This window comes from Fistularia commersonii, chromosome 32, assembly GCF_037954325.1.
Source record: "Fistularia commersonii isolate RoL2024-O1a breed Wild chromosome 32, RoL_Fcom_v1.0, whole genome shotgun sequence".
Taxonomy (NCBI): Eukaryota; Metazoa; Chordata; class Actinopteri; order Syngnathiformes; family Fistulariidae; genus Fistularia; species Fistularia commersonii.
Window position 1 is genome coordinate 2,098,645 of NC_141315.1, and position 15,901 is coordinate 2,114,545.

Consider the following 15,901-nt stretch of genomic DNA (forward strand, 5'->3'; position numbering starts at 1 on the left):
TATTTGCAGCAGATAACATCATATCATTATGTTGATATTTGTGGCAAAATAGATGGTGAGCCCATTACAGAGAATTAAATAGACATGCAGGCATAAGGAAGAAGTGCTTTTAGTGGACACAGCACATTAGGGAATCCCCCCCCCCCAACCCCATACACCAGAGTTACTCATTCAATTATTTCAAAGGCTGAGCCAGTAGCCACACATCTTCAAAGACAGTAGTAGTCTCTGGTGAATTAACTTTACCCCAAACAGAGGCTATACCTCGTACAAGGATATGTTTATTGCTACATCATCAGTTCAGCAGGAATACTGATCCTTGTTTTATTTTTATTTCATTATTCCGAGATATGAATAATCTATGACTGACACAGAAAAAGTGACTACATTACAAATATTTACTGTCATCTACTCTGGTATTTTTTGAAATCAGGCTTGTCTTAATATTGCATGGATTGATTTTGTGAGCCAAAATGAGTTATTTTCAGCAGGTCAAAAAGGACAAGTTTTTTCATAAAGCCGTACATTGAATGCCAGAAAGAAATTCAGACATATGGGGGAGAGCTCGATTGTCTAGACTTTTTTCCCTTCTCTCACACATTCCCCCGTGCACATGCACGCACATGCTCACTCACAAATGCACTCACGCATTCATGCACGCACACATGCACATACACAGAGGGATTTTTTTTCCACTGCATAAAGATGAGCTAAAATTGAAATGTGCTAAATATTTGAACATAGAGGAATTATATTTTCAAATTGTTAATCTAATGAGGTTTGTCCATTGATTCAAATATCTGGAGACGTCAATTGCTCCCAAACAATTGATGTTTCAGTTGGTGCAACATAATCTCAAAGTAAGTATTTGCATTTGTCCCTATTATCTTCATCTTTATTTTACTGTACCCCCCCCCCCCCCCCCAGCCCGTGAAAAAAAAAGAAATGACAGGGAGATAACACAAAACGCCAACGTCTTTGGCAGAAACAAGCAAAAAGCACAATGAAGCAAAAAGGGCTGCTAAAATTTTGTGCTTACAAACACCTTATGTCTTATTAACTTAAGAGTTTTTTGAGATATGAGCCTTTGATCAGTTGATTTTTCGCTTGGTGATACGAGCTGAGATCTTAGTTGGGAGTGAGTGGGATGAGGATTTGACAAGGATGTGGCCACAGCCCATGAAGTGACGTTTAAGAACAGTTTGATGCAAGGACTGCCACTAGGCCGCTGAATGAAAATCAGGGAATTGTTTTAAAAAGAAGACTGGCATTTAATCCCTTATTGCAGCCTCCGGGCGGCACAGGCGGGTGTCTCCCCGATCTGGTCCAAAGCCCGAATAAATGCAGAGGATTGCGTCAGGAAGGGCATCCGGCGTAAAACTTTTGCCAAAACCAAACATGCAAATCAATCATAATAACCAGATCATACTTAACAACGACCGCCATTTGTACCGATGACCTACTTGGTGCGAATGGAAACTGAGCTACTGTAAGTCAAAGAAGGAGAGGAGCAAGATGTGTTTGGAAGCAGAGGGAGGAGGAAAGGCAAGAGTCTGGGACTGAGAGTAGGGACTTTGAATTTTGGTACTGTGACAGGAAAAGGTAGAGAGTTGGTCGACATGATGCAGAGAAGGAGAGTGGATATACTCTGTGTCCAGAAGACCAGGTGGTAAGGTAGTAAGGGCACAAGCTTAGGAGCAGGCTTTGAGTTGTGCAGGCGATAGAGGGGAGGAAGAGGTGATGGGCAGATTTGGTATACAGGATAGGAACACAGAGAGACAGATGGTGCTAGATTTTGCAAAAAAGATGGAAATGGCTGTAGTGAACACTTATTTCCAGAAAAGACAGGAACATAGGGTAACTTAAAAAGGTGGAGGCAGGAGCACACAGGTTGACTACAATTTGTATAGACGAGGTAACCTGAAAGAGATCTGTGCTTGCAAAGTAGTGGTAGGTGAGAGAGTCTGTAGCGAGACAGTTTAGGATTGTGCATTGCGGGATGACTCTTGTGACATGGAAGATCAAGAGGACAAAGGCAGAGCAGAGGACAAACTGGTGGAAGCTGAAAAGGGAGGAGTGTTGTATGGTTTTCAGGGAGTAGTTGAGAAAGGCGCTGGGTGGTCAGGGAGAGCTTCTAGATGAATGGACAACAACAGCTAGTGTTATCAGGGAGACAGGTAGAAGAGTACTTGGTCTGTCACTTGGAAGGAAAGTAGATAAGGTGACTTGGTAGTGGAATGAGGAAGCGCAGGAGTAGCAACAGAGAAAGCCGTCAGCAAAGAAGAAGTGGGACATTTAGGGGACTAAAGAGAACAGACAGAAGTAAAGGGAGATACAGTGCAAGATAAAGATGGAGGTAGCAAAGGCAAAAAAGGGCGTACCATGACTTTTATGTTTGGTTGGACAGTAAAGAGGGAGAGAATTATCAACACAGGTTGGCAAAACAGAGAGATAGAGGCAGAAAGGATGTAAAGCAGGTTCTGGTGATAAAGGATAGAGTGGTCAATGTATTGACAGATGCTAGAGGAGTGGTGGGAAGATGGAAAGAGTACTTTGAAGAGCTGATGAATGAGGAAAATGAAAGAGAGGGAACAGTAGAAAAGGGGACTATTGTAGAACACAAAGTAGCAGAGATTAGTAAAAGAGATGTGAGGAAGGCATTGAAGATGATGAAGAGTGGAAAGGCAGTTGGTCCTGATAATACACCTGAGGTCTGGATGTGTCTAAGAGAGGCAGTGGTTGAGTTTCTGGCAAGATTATTCAACGGGATCTTAGAGAGTGAGAAAATGCCTGAGGAAGGGAGAAGTGTCATGGTGCCCGTTTTTAAGAATAAGTGGGATGTGCTGAATTGCAGTAACTCTAGAGAGGTGAAGGTATGATTTGGAAAAGGAGAGGAATAAGGTAGGTCGCAGGAAGACAGAATATATGTGTGTGAATGAGAGGAACCTGCTTACAGTTAGGCTACAAGGAGTGGAGATCAAGAAGTTGGAGGATTTCAGGTACTTTCAGGTACAGGGTCAAAGGTCCAGAGGAATGGAGAGTGTGGAAAAGAGGTGAAGAGACGGGTCCAAGCAGGTTGGAATGGGTGGAGAAAAAGGTCAGGGGTATTATATGATAAAGGACTATCTGCCAGAATGAAAGGAAAGGTGTCCAAGACGGTGGTGAGACCAGCAATGTTGTATAGTCTAAAAACAGTCACAATGATGAAAAGACAGGAGGCAGGGTTAGAAGTAGTAGACATGAAGATGTTGAGGTTCTCTTTGGGAGTAACAAGAAAAGCCAGACTGAGATGGTTCAGTCACGTACAGAGGAGCGATAGTGAACATAAAGCTAGATGGATGCTGGAATTAGAGCTGCCAAGCAGGAGGTCTAGAGGAAGGCAAAGAGAAGATTTATAAACGTAGTGAGAGAGGATATGAAGTTAGTCGGTGTGAGAGAGAAGGATGCAGAGAATAGGGTTAGTTGGAGATAGTTGATTTTCTGTGGTGACCCCTGCACAAAAACGCTCTAAAGAAAAGAAAAGAAAGAAAATAAGCAGAAGTTTAAGAAGGAACAGGTTAATAGCATCTCAATTAATTTGAGTTATGAGCTCAGTACTGGAACAAATTAAATTCATTAGACAAGGTTCAACTGTATATAAATTTTAAAAACGGTGATGGAGATGCTATGTAAATAAGAGAAAGAAAACAAATACAATTAAGAAATGTTATTCATGATTCTAATTTAGTGCTTTACAAAAGGAATAATTTATAGTCACTGTCTTTGCCACCACCAGGGTAAATCACATGGAACAATTTGAGTGGGTAAACAAAAAACATAAATAATTTTGAAATCGTCAGCTAGATAAGGTGTCTTAGAAATGCTAGTTGTTTGGTTGGGTGTACAAGGGTTGTGTATGTCTTTACAACTATAAAAGGGAGTTTTTTTGCTGGTTGTGTGCCTCAGCTTGCAGTAAAAGAGTGTGACTACAGTGCTGCAGCTTGTTTTTTTATGTTCCATCTGGGTTATATCTGATTGGCCCCGGTTCATGCACAGTGGTATCCCTCGCACTCTCGCCTGGACTGATTGATTTACTGTGGCAGTGGCCTTGTAAGTCAGGAGACAAAAGAAAAATGCTCAGGTAAATCCACTAAAGAGTCTGGGTTGGTCTGTGGCTGGGTTCGTACTTTATTTATGAAGCCAGCATATCCAACTGGCACATGAGCATCTTGATTTCCCTTCTTCCTCTCCTGGAGTCCCTCTCCATTTGCATGTCACTTAAGTACTTTGTGATTATTCAACAATTCAAGGGTACATTTGTTGAGGACGTTTAAAACATGGCTCCATGAGAGGCCCCAAATGAATTGTTTGTGTGATACGCAACATTTTGTTAGATATCAGGCATACCTTACATCTGTCATCGTGTGGGTGAATTAAGGTGTGGGTGAATTAAGGTGATACTCAAAAGTATTTGCCTAACACAGTTATGTGGATTTTGCAGTTTCAGCATCCACAGGATTTTTTGTCCCCTGCATTGATCTTTGCTTGTGTTGAGTGAAAATGATCCATCCATTTATCCTCTCTATTATTACTTGTTCTACAAGAACAGCATTTATCAAATAGATTTTTGTAAGAGGAGCAATTGAAAGGCTCATCAGATACAATTCTTACACAATACAACAGACAAATTTATGGCAGACAAACCCAATCTTTTTTTTTAATTTTGATTAATTTGCTCTATTCATGTATGAAATTAAATTGTGTAATTTTGCATACACTTTCCTCCAAGTCTCATACTATAGGAAATACATAATTTAGTTTTCCCTAAGTAGACATTTGTCTGACCCGTATGTACCATCATGACTGAAATTGACCACATTAAAATATATCCATTATTGTATCCTGTGATTTATTTCTTAGTTTAATTACTGTCATAGTAGAGCTATTTCATGGACAGTCTGTCCATATGATGACAAAGCAAGAGGGTATTTATTACCGTATTTTCCGCACAACAAGGCGTATCAGATTATAAAGCGCACCTTCAATGAATGGCCTTTTTAAAGACTGTTTTCATATATAGGGCACACTGCATTATAAGGTGCATAGAATAGAAACTACTGTAGTGGCTGGGGTTGCGTTATGCATCCACTAGATGAAGCTACGCTAAAGGGAATGTCAACAAAACAGACAGATAAGTCAGTCAGTCAAACATCATTAATAGAATACAAACCAACGATCTGACAACTCCGTTCACTCCCAAAACAAGTAAGTGCATTCACAATATGGTACCAAACGTACCGGTAGCTTTTACCGGTATTTGCGCCACCTTCGTTGAAAACAATGTTTCTCCAACTCCATTTGTTACAATTCATAGCTTTTCATAAAACGAAAGCACCAAGAAGGATCGCCTCAAAATTCATTGATGTTCATGTCGCCAGCTAGCGCTGCTGCCTTCATTCAAATAGTGACTGTAGAGACGCTTCTACTTGATGCTCTCTGTTCAACAACTTGCTGTTTAAGTTTTCCTACAACTGTAGCCATCTCTCTTTGTTTCCTTGGAAACCTTGTTTAGTCTTCTTTACTTGGCACAGGTCATCTTGTTGCTTCCTCCACTTCCATACCATTGATTCATTAATGTTGAATTCTCTCGTTGCTCCATTTTGGGATCTTAATACAGACACCCACAAATAGTGTGGGACTGGAATTCCCCTTTACCGTTTTGCCCCTGACTATGGTAGCCATAATTAACCAATATTGATCCATATATAAGGCACATCAAATTATAAGGCGCACTGTCGGTTTTTGAGAAAGTTTAAGGCTTTTAGGTGTGCCTTATAGTGGTACAAAATATGGTACACAGTTTTTTAACTGTTTCATAACAAAATTATTAAGTTCTGTTTTCCAAAGTTTGGCATTTAAACATTGAAAATAGTGCACACAACCTAATCCAAATGTTTTACAATTAAGTCTTCCTATGTGGTGCAGTGTTTTGACTGATTGATGATTTTTATTCAAACTAGTCTATAAAACACATGATTACAACAAATAATAACATGCAATAAATATTTGATTAGTAGCTATTATGTGTTTCTGGAATCCTGAGTAATTTTGTTTGACCATATCAAACACATGTACAGTTCTGCCATGAATGTTGATGGGTAACCTACAGTGATTTTGAGTTCAAACCAAATTTGAGTTTTGATCCCATTACATACTGTTCTGTAGTTTAAATTTATATTCCATTTACTCCTGGGGTTCACATATGATGGACATATCTGTACATGTGTATTATATCCCTTGAACTAATTATCTACTTCTCATTGGACACAAATGAGGTATTTAATTTACAAACACATTGAAGGCAGTGAAATAATGCAGTGAAATAATACAGAGCAGTGTCTTCCTGAACCGGTCCCAAGCCCGGTAAATGCAGAGGGTTGCGTCAGAGATGGCATCAGGCATAAAACTTTTGCCAAAACCAAACATGCAAATAAATCATAATAACCACATCATACCGGATCGGTCGCCATTGGTACCGATGACCTACATGGTGCCAATGGAAACTGGGCTACTGTAGATTGAAGAAGGACAGGAAGAAGCCGTGTTCGGAAGCAGAAAGAGAAGAGGAAAAGAAAGAGCCTTGGACTGAGAGTCTATTGAGACTATGACAGGAAAAGGTAAAATTTTGTGCTGACAAACACCTTTATGTCTTATTAACTTAAGAGTTTTTCGAGATATGAGCCTTTGATTAGTTGATTTTTTGCTTGGTGATACGAGCTGAGATCTTAGTTGGGAGTGAGTGGGATGAGGATTTGACAAGGATGTGGTCACAGCTGTCCGTGAAGTGACGTTGAAGAACAGTTTGATGCAAGGACTGCCACTAGGCCGCTGAATGAAAATCAGGGAATTGTTTTAAAAAGAAGACTGGCATTTAATCCCTTATTGCAGCCTCCGGGGGGCACGGGCGGGTGTCTCCCCGATCTGGTCCCATGCCCGAATAAATGCAGAGGATTGCATCAGGAAGGGCATCCGTCGTAAAACTTTTGCCAAAACCAAACATGCAAATCAATCATAATTACCAGATCATACTGGATCCGTTGAGGCCCGGGTTAACAACGACCGCCATTTGTACCGATGACCTACTTGGTGCGAATGGAAACTGGGCTACTGTAAGTCAAAGAAGGAGAGGAGCAAGTTGTGTGTGGAAGCAGAGGGAAGAGGAAAGGCAAGAGTCTGGGACTGAGAGTAGGGACTTTGAATTTTTGGACTGTGACAGGAAAAGGTAGAGAGTTGGTCGACATGATGCAGAGAAGGAAGGTGGATATACTGTGTGTCCAGGAGACCAGGTGGAAAGGTAGTAAGGCTAGAAGCTTAGGAGCAGGCTATAAGTTGTACTATCATCGTACTGACAGGAAGAGAAATGGAGTAAGAGTTATCTTGAAGGAGGAGTTTGTTAGGAACGTCCTAGAGGTGAAAATATGTCAGACAGACTTATGAGTCTGAAACTGGAAATTGAAGGTGTGATGCTCAATGTTGTTAGTGGCTATGCCCCGTAGATGGGATGTGAATCTGAAGAGATGGAGAAGTTCTGGAATGAGTTAGATGAAGTGATGCAGAATATTACCAGAAATGAGAGAGTGTTAATTGATGAAAAATTCAATGGACATGTTGGTGAAGGCAATAGAGGGGATGAGGAAGTGATGGACAGATTTGGTATCCAGGATAGGAATGCAGAGGGACAGATGGTGGTAGATTTTTCAAAAAGGATGGAAATGATTGTTGTGAATACCTTTTTCCAGAAAAAACAGGAACATAGGGTAAATTATAGGAGCAGAGGTAGGAGCACCCAAGTAGACTACATCTTGTACAAACAAGGTAACCGGAAAGAGATCAGTGACTGCAAAGTAGTTATAGGTGAGAGTGTAGCCAGACAGCATAGGATGGTGGTTTGTAGGATGACTCTGGATGACGATGAAGAGGACAAAGGCAAAGCAGAGGACAAAATGGTGGATGCTGAAAAGGGAGGAGTGTTGTATGGTTTTCAGGGAGGAGTTGAGAAAGGGTCTGGGTGGTCAGGGTGAGCTTCCATATGATTGGACAACTACAGCTAGTGTTATCAGGGAGACAGGTAGAAGAGTAATTGGTGTGTCATCCGGATGGAAAGTAGATAAGGAGATTTGGAGGTGGAATGAGGAAGTGCAGGAGTATATACAGAGAAAGCGGTTAGCAAAGAAGCAAGAAGATGACTTGTAAGCTCGGTTGGATAGTAAGGAGAGTGAGAATGATCTATACAGGTTGGCGGAACAGAGAGATAAAGATGGAAAGGATGTACAACAGGTCTGGGTGATTAAGGACAGAGAGGGAAATGTATTGACAGATGCTAGAAGAGTGATGGGAAGATGGAAGGAGTACTTTAGAGCTTATGAATGTGGAAAATGAAAGAGAGGCAAGGGTAGAAGAGGTGACTATTGTAGACCACAAAGTAGCACAAATCAGGAAAAGTGGAGTGAGGAAGGCATTGGAGAGGATGAAGAGTGGAAAAGCAGTTGGTCCTGATGATATACCTGTGGAGGTGTGGAGGTGTCTAGGAGAGGCAGTGGTAGATTTTCTGACAAGATTATTCAACAGGATCTTAGAGAGTGAGAAGATGTCTGAAGAATGGAGACGAGGTGAGATGGTGCCTTTCTTTAAGAATAAAGGGGATGTGCAGAATAGAGGGATAAAGTTGATGAGCCATACAATGAAGTTATGGGAAAGAGTAGTGGAAACTAGACTGAGAGCAGAAGTCAGCATTTGTGAACAGCAGTATGGCTTCATGCCTAGTGCGTTGAGAATGCAAATAGAAAAGTACAGAGAAGGTCAGAGGGAGTTGCATTGCGTTTTTGTAGATCTAGAAAAAGCACATGAAAGGGTGCCAAGAGGGGAGCTCTGGTATTATATGAAGAAATCTGGAGTGGCAGAGAAGTATGTTAGACTGGTGCAGGACATGTATGCTAGCTGTGAGACAGTGGTGTGGTGTGCAGTAGAGGTAACAGAGAAGTTCAAGGTGGAGGTGGGACTCCATTAGGGATCAGCTCTGAGCCCCTTCTTGTTCGCAATGGTGATGGATAGGCTGACAGATGAGGTTAGACAGGAATCCCCATGGACCATGATGTTTGCGGATGACATTGTGATCTGTTGTGAGAGTAGAAAACAGGGAGAGGAAAATCTAGAGAGGTGGAGGTATGCTCTGGAAAGGAGAGGAATGAAAGTTAGTCGCAGCAAGACAGAATATATGTGTGTGAATGAGGGGAGCTCGGGTGGAACGGTGAGGCTACAGGGAGTGGAGATCAAGAAGCTAGAGGATTTCAGGTACTAGGGGTCAACAGTCCAGAGCAACGGAGAGTGTGGAAAAGAGGTGAAGAGACATGTTCAAGCAGGTTGGAATGGGTGGAAAAAAGTGTCAGGGGTACTATGTGATAGAAGACTTTCGGCCAGAATGAAATGAAAGGTGTACAAGACAGTGTTGAGACCATCGATGCTGTATGGCCTAAAGACAGTTACAATGACGAAAAGCCAAGAGGCAGAGCGAGAGGATGCAGGGATGTAGATGTTGATGTTCTTGTTGGCAGTGACCAGGACAGGATGCATAGGATGGATAGGATCAGGAGTTAGTCTATCAGAGGAACAGCACATGTTAGATGTTTCGGAGAGGAGGTCAGAGAAGCCAGACTGAGATTGTTTGTTCAGGTACAGAGGAGACATAGTGAATATATAAGTAGACGGATGCTGGAATTGAAGCTGCAGGCAGGTGGTCTAGAGGAAGACAAAAGAAAAAATTTATGGGTGTTGTGAGAGAGGATATAAAGTTAGTTGGTATGAGAGACTAGGATGCAGAGAATAGGGTTAGATGGAAAAAGTCTATTCACTGTGGCGACCCTTGTAGGGAAGAGCCAAAAGGAGAAGATTACAGGCAGTGAAATCCTTGACAGGATTAGCACCTCTCTTTTGTCATATGAGCAGGCCAGAATAACTGCCATGTGTATTTGTCAGAGCTATTTTGTCTCACCAAGTACCAAGTGCAGTATGGTTACCAACCCTAAGGGAAATAAAAAGGATGGCTTTATTTAATTGGCGACCTCTATTCAATATGGTAGAGAAAGGCATGCAGTAAACTGTAGCATTTTGTTGGTCGTTCAACAAGATGCTATGACCAATGGCAATTTAGAAATAAAAAAAGAAAAGTAAACCACCTGTCTGTTTGATTAATTTCAACATATAAAGTCTTCATCAACATAACACTTTTAGCACCAAAAAAGTAGTGTCAGGCCCAATAAGAGCTGTCATAAATCCAAGGCACATTTTTATCAATTTTTATCAATTATTTGGCAGAGGGAAGCATTTGGTGGAATGGAATGTAACAAACAGAGAAGCTGATTAAAATCATTCTTGTATGCAGATTCCATCAGAAGACTTGTCAGTTCCTCCGCGGAGGTATGACACTGATGACTACACGTGGTTTGTAGGCTGAAGAGATTTCGGTAATCAAACACCAGTTTATGTTCCTGTTATTACAGAAAGTTATAACAAAATATAAAACCTACAGTACACCGCAATAGGTGCAGACCATGATACCCTTTGAAAAACACCTTTTTTTCAACTTTTCAACCAGTCAGAGTAATGAAAAGTGCAAGAGAACCATCAGCAGAGGTAACAGAACATGTCATCAATCAAATCTCATTGGAAGTACAGTATCTTTCCAATGAAGCTTTATGTTTTCCTTTATTTTATAAATATATCTTTTGGTTAATTAAATCCAGTCCAGTGTTTCCAGTGATGGCAGTGTTTCAGCCATCTTTGTTGCAAAAGGTGATTCAGCAGCAAAGAGCATTGCTGCTCCTAAGTAACTACCTCCCTGCGTAGATAACTGGTGGTGATTGATGAAGAGTTTACAGCGTCATTGGAAATCGAAAATGAAAAGGGCAGCCAAGTAGCTCTGTAGTGTGAAGTGAAACTATAGCACTGCAGATTGTTGTTGACAACATGGAATTTATCATCATTTTTCTTTGAATGTTCCCAAATCAATAGTCATACTCTCCTTAATTTGATTTTTAAAATTGTACTGAAAAGACAATCAAAAAAACAACAATCAAAGAAAGTAGACAGTTACACTCAAATGGTAACAATTCTATTATTTAATATGTCTAATGTGTTAATTAATCTGCAATAGTAAAAACTGAAATTTAGGAGCTGTTTAAACCATGTTGTTTTTAATTTATGGAACCCTATGTATTTACTGTTGTTATTTATTATACGTGTATCCATTTGTGACTGCCTATTGAGAGGAGCTATAGTGGTTTACATACTGCACGTGTGTTGTTACACAACATTTGACTTAGAAAGAAAAACAGCAAACAGAGGCGACATTGATACTTTCAGTGTGTAACTGAATTAAAATGTCTCAAAAATTAATTTCTTCCCCTTTTCAATATTGGATTATGAGACATCAGACAAGCACAATGTAACTTTCAGAATGTATTTGCTGCGTGTGTTACTTTTTGTACTGACTTGTCGATTGAAATAGTTTTGCTGCCTTCCCTGTTTGTTGGGATCCAGGGCTAGGGGTCTATTTGCTTTTCCCTTCACCTCTGTTCTTCACCAGAGAGCCTGATTTGGATGTTAGCTGGGGACAGTGCACACCTGTGACTCATCAGGCCTCATCAGGCGGAGGATAAGAGGAGCCTACCGCCAGCACCTTCAGTGCCAGATTGTTGGTTGTTCCTTGTCCCCCATGTTCTATGTCTTGCCTTGCATCACCATGTTGTTGTCCCAGAAGTCTATGTAGTTCCTGAGACTCAACGTCATGAGACATGATGGCTCTCCAAGCAACTACCTAGCTCCTGAGATGTGACCCCCAGAAACAACCTGGATTCATCACAGCCCTCAGGTTATCTCCCTTGTCAAATAAATCCTTTAAGATGCTTTATCCCTGGAGTGTCCTTGCGTTTGGGTCAGTAGGGAGTTCATTCAAGAATTCAAGCACAAATTCAGCAAGGATGCCTACCACACTGCCCTGGAACAGAAACCTGTACTCCTGGTCATTGCAACATGGTGTCCTCCATGGCAGACATGTTTGCTCACCGCAACCAAACAGCCAAAATGTACAGGTTTCATTACGCCGGAGCTACAGGTCATTGTATGCTCCCGCAACCCCCCTCTGAGCACCTAACTCGAGTGGACAGACCAGCCCAAGGATGAGGCCTTGGAGACCCTGAGGATTGCTTTTCTGTGCTCGCTCCTTCATCTTGGATCTGTCTATATTGGATTACCATTCTACCCTTCCATCTCGTTCCTCTAAGCTTCCGGGGGGGGGGGGGGGCATTTTGGGATCTGGGGCTAGGGCTCTGGGTGCAGCTCCCTTCACCAGTGAGCCTGATTTGAGCAGGTGGATGATTCCAGCTGGGGGTGCTGGCACACCTGCAGCTGATCAAGCCTCATCGAGTGGAGCCTGTCACTAGTTCATCAGTGCCAAGCTGCTGTTTGTTCCTCACTCGTTCATTACCCCCTGCATCCTTTTTCTTGCTCCTTCCTTACCAGGTCCTAGTTCCTGATGGTCAATGCCTCTCTTTGCCCACTCTTGTTTCCTGTGACCACTGACACCTCTCCTTGCCAGCCCCTGACTCCTGTCACCCCTGGACATCTCCTAGTTCCCGAGACCCCGTGACATTCCCCAGGAGACAACCCTACCCCAGCACAGCTCCCCATTCACCTTCTCTGTCAATAAATCCCTTAAGACGCTCTACCTCTGGAGCGTCCTTGCATTTGGGTCAGGCACACCTTGCTTAAACATGACATCACTATGGGGTAGAAGTCAGTAATAATGCCAGACATGGACTCAGAGGAGAATATCAAGAAAGGACAGTGGATGTAAAACAATTTCCTGAGAGTGAACCAGTTAATCAGAAATTATACTTTAATTTGGAGTCAGTGGTTTATCATTTGGAAGACTAATAAAGGAGGCTGTGGCATGATCACCGTATAAAACGTGCACGAAAACTGCTGTTTACAGAGCAAGAGTCCAGAGTGCTCTGCTCTATGGTTAAGGTCTCAAACCTCAAGCTCTTGCAGAGATGTGGTCTACCCAGCATTGAAAACCTGATCATGAAGGCCCAGCTCTGTTGGGCAGAGCATGTTGTCTGGATGCATACCTAAGATGTAGCTCTATGAGCAACTAAAGGAGGGACAGTGCACCTGGGGAAGGTCTTTACCTCACTTTAAAATGTACTGAAAGATAATAAAAGGAGGAAGGGAGAGCTTTGGAAGATACAGCTATTGAAGATAGGATTAGACTGAGGAGGCTGATTCGCGGTGGCTACCTCTGAAGGGAAAAGCTGAAAGGAAAAGAAGGCAATTCAATGGGTGTGACCACAATTTAATTCAAAAACCTTGACTGTGAGTCTCAATTCAAATGTGAAAATCTGTTGAACAATATCTTCAGTAATAATGCAATCGGCATCAGTCACGCTACAGTAGCTGAATCTCTTCAATTCTTTTTCTTCTTTCGGCTTTTCCCGTCAGGGGTCACCACAGCGAGTCAACTTTCTCCATCTAACCCTATTCTCTGTATCTTCTTCATCTCCCTACGTCCATAAATCTTCTCTTTGGTCTTCCTCGAGACCTCTTGCCTGGCAGCTCCAATTCCAGCATCCGTCTACCAATGTATTCACTATCCCTTCTCTGTACATGACCGAACCATCTCAATCTAGCTTCTCTGACCTTCTCTCCAAAACATCGAACATGTGCCGTCCCTCTGATAGACTCATAATAGACTCATTCCTGATGCTATCCATCCTGGTCACTCCCAAAGAGAACCTCAACATCTTCATCTCTGCAACCTCTAGTTCTGCTTGCTGTCTTTTGGTCATTGTAACAGTTTCTAGTCCATACATCATCGATGGTCTCAACACTGTCTTGTACACCTTTCCTTTTATTCTGGCTGAAAGTTTTCTATCACATAGTACCCCTGACACTTTTCTCTACCTATTCCAACCTGCTTGGACCCGTCTCTTCACCTCTTTTCCACACTCTCCGTTGCTCTGGACTGTTGACCCCAAGTACCTGAAATCTTCCAGCTTCTTGATCTCCACTCCCTGTAGCCTCACCGTTCCACCTGAGTTCCTCTCATTCACACACATATATTTTGTCTTGCTGCAACTAACTTTCATTCCTCTCCTTTCCAGAGCATACCTCCACCTCTCTAGATTTTCCTCTCCTTGTTTTCTGCTCTCACTACAGATCACAATGTCATCCGCAAACATCATGGTCCATGGGGATTCCTGTCTAACCTCATCTGTCAGCCTACCCATCACCATTGTGAACAAGAAGGGGCTCAGAGCTGATCCCTGATGGAGTCCCACCTCCACCTTGAACTTCTCTGTTACCCCTACAGCACACCGTAGAATGTGTCTCAAAGCTAGCATACATGTCCTGCACCAGTCTAACATACTTCTCTGCCACTCCAGACTTCCTCATACAATAGCAGAGCTCCTCTCTTGGCACCCTGTCATATGCTTTTTCTAGGTCTACAAAAACGCAATGCAACTCCCTCTGACCTTCTCTGTACTTTTCTATTAGCATTCTCAATGCAAATACTGCATCTGTAGTACTCTTCCTAGACATGGAGACATACTGCTGTTCACAGATGCTGACTTCTGCTCTCAGTCTAGTTTCCACTACTCTTTCCCATAACTTCATTGTATGGCTCATCAACTTAATCCCTCTATAGTTGCCATAATTCTGCACATCCCCTTTATTCTTAAAAATAGTCACCATCTCACCTCGTCTCCATTCTTCAGACATCTTCTCACTCTCTAATATCCTGTTGAATAATGTAGTCAGAAAATCTACCGCTGCCTCTCCTAGACACTTCCACACCTCCACAGGTATATCATCAGGACCAACTGCTTTTCCACTCTTCATCCTCTCCAATGTCTTCCTCACTTCACTTTTACTAATTTGTGCTACTCTGTGGTCTACAGTAGTCCCCTCTTCTACCCTTGCCTCTCTTTCATTTTCCACATTCATCAGCTCTTCAAAGTACTCTTTCCATCTTCCCATCACTCTTCTAGCATCTGTCAATACATTTCCCTCTCTGTCCTTAATCACTCAGACCCGTTGTACATCCTTTCCATCTTTATCTCTCTGTTTGGCCAACCTGTATAGATCATTCTCACCCTCCTTACTATCCAACCGAGCATACAAGTCATCATAAGCCCTTTGTTTTGCCTTTGCTATCTCTATCTTTACCTTTCGCCGCATCTCCCTGAACTCCTGTCTGTTCTCTTCAGTCCTCTCAGTATCCCACTTCTTCTTCGCTAACCGCTTTCTCTGTATATACTCCTGCACTTCCTCATTCCACCACCAAGTCTCCTTATCTACTTTCCTTCCAGATGACACACCAAGTACTCTTCTACCTGTCTCCCTGATAACACTAGCTGTAGTTGTCCAATCATCTTGAAGCTCACTCTGACCACCCAGAGCCTTTCTCAACTCCTCTCTGAAAACCATGCAACACTCCTCCCTTTTCGGCTTCCACCATTTTGTCCTCTGCTTTGCCTTTGTCCTCTTCATCCTCCTTGTCACCAGAGTCATCCTACAAACCACCATCCTATGCTGTCTGGCTACACTCTCACCTACAACTACTTTGCAGTCACTGATCTCTTTCAGGTTACCTAGTCTATACAAGATGTAATCTACCTGCATGCTCCTACCTTCGCTCTTATAAGTTACACTATGTTCCTTTTTTTTCTGGAAAAAGGCATCCACTACAGCCATTTCCATCCTTTTTGCAAAATCTAACACCATCTGTCCCTCTGCATTCCTATCCTGGATACCAAATCTGCCCATCACTTCTTCATCCCCTCTATTGCCTTCACCAACATGT

At 42.2% G+C, this 15,901-nt stretch overlaps 1 pseudogene; it reads right to left on the reverse strand.

The window, feature by feature from the left end:
• LOC147215112 (uncharacterized) overlaps positions 1-15,609 on the reverse strand; it is a 32,663-nt pseudogene extending 17,054 nt beyond the window's left edge.
• Positions 15,610-15,901: the final 292 nt, after the last annotated feature.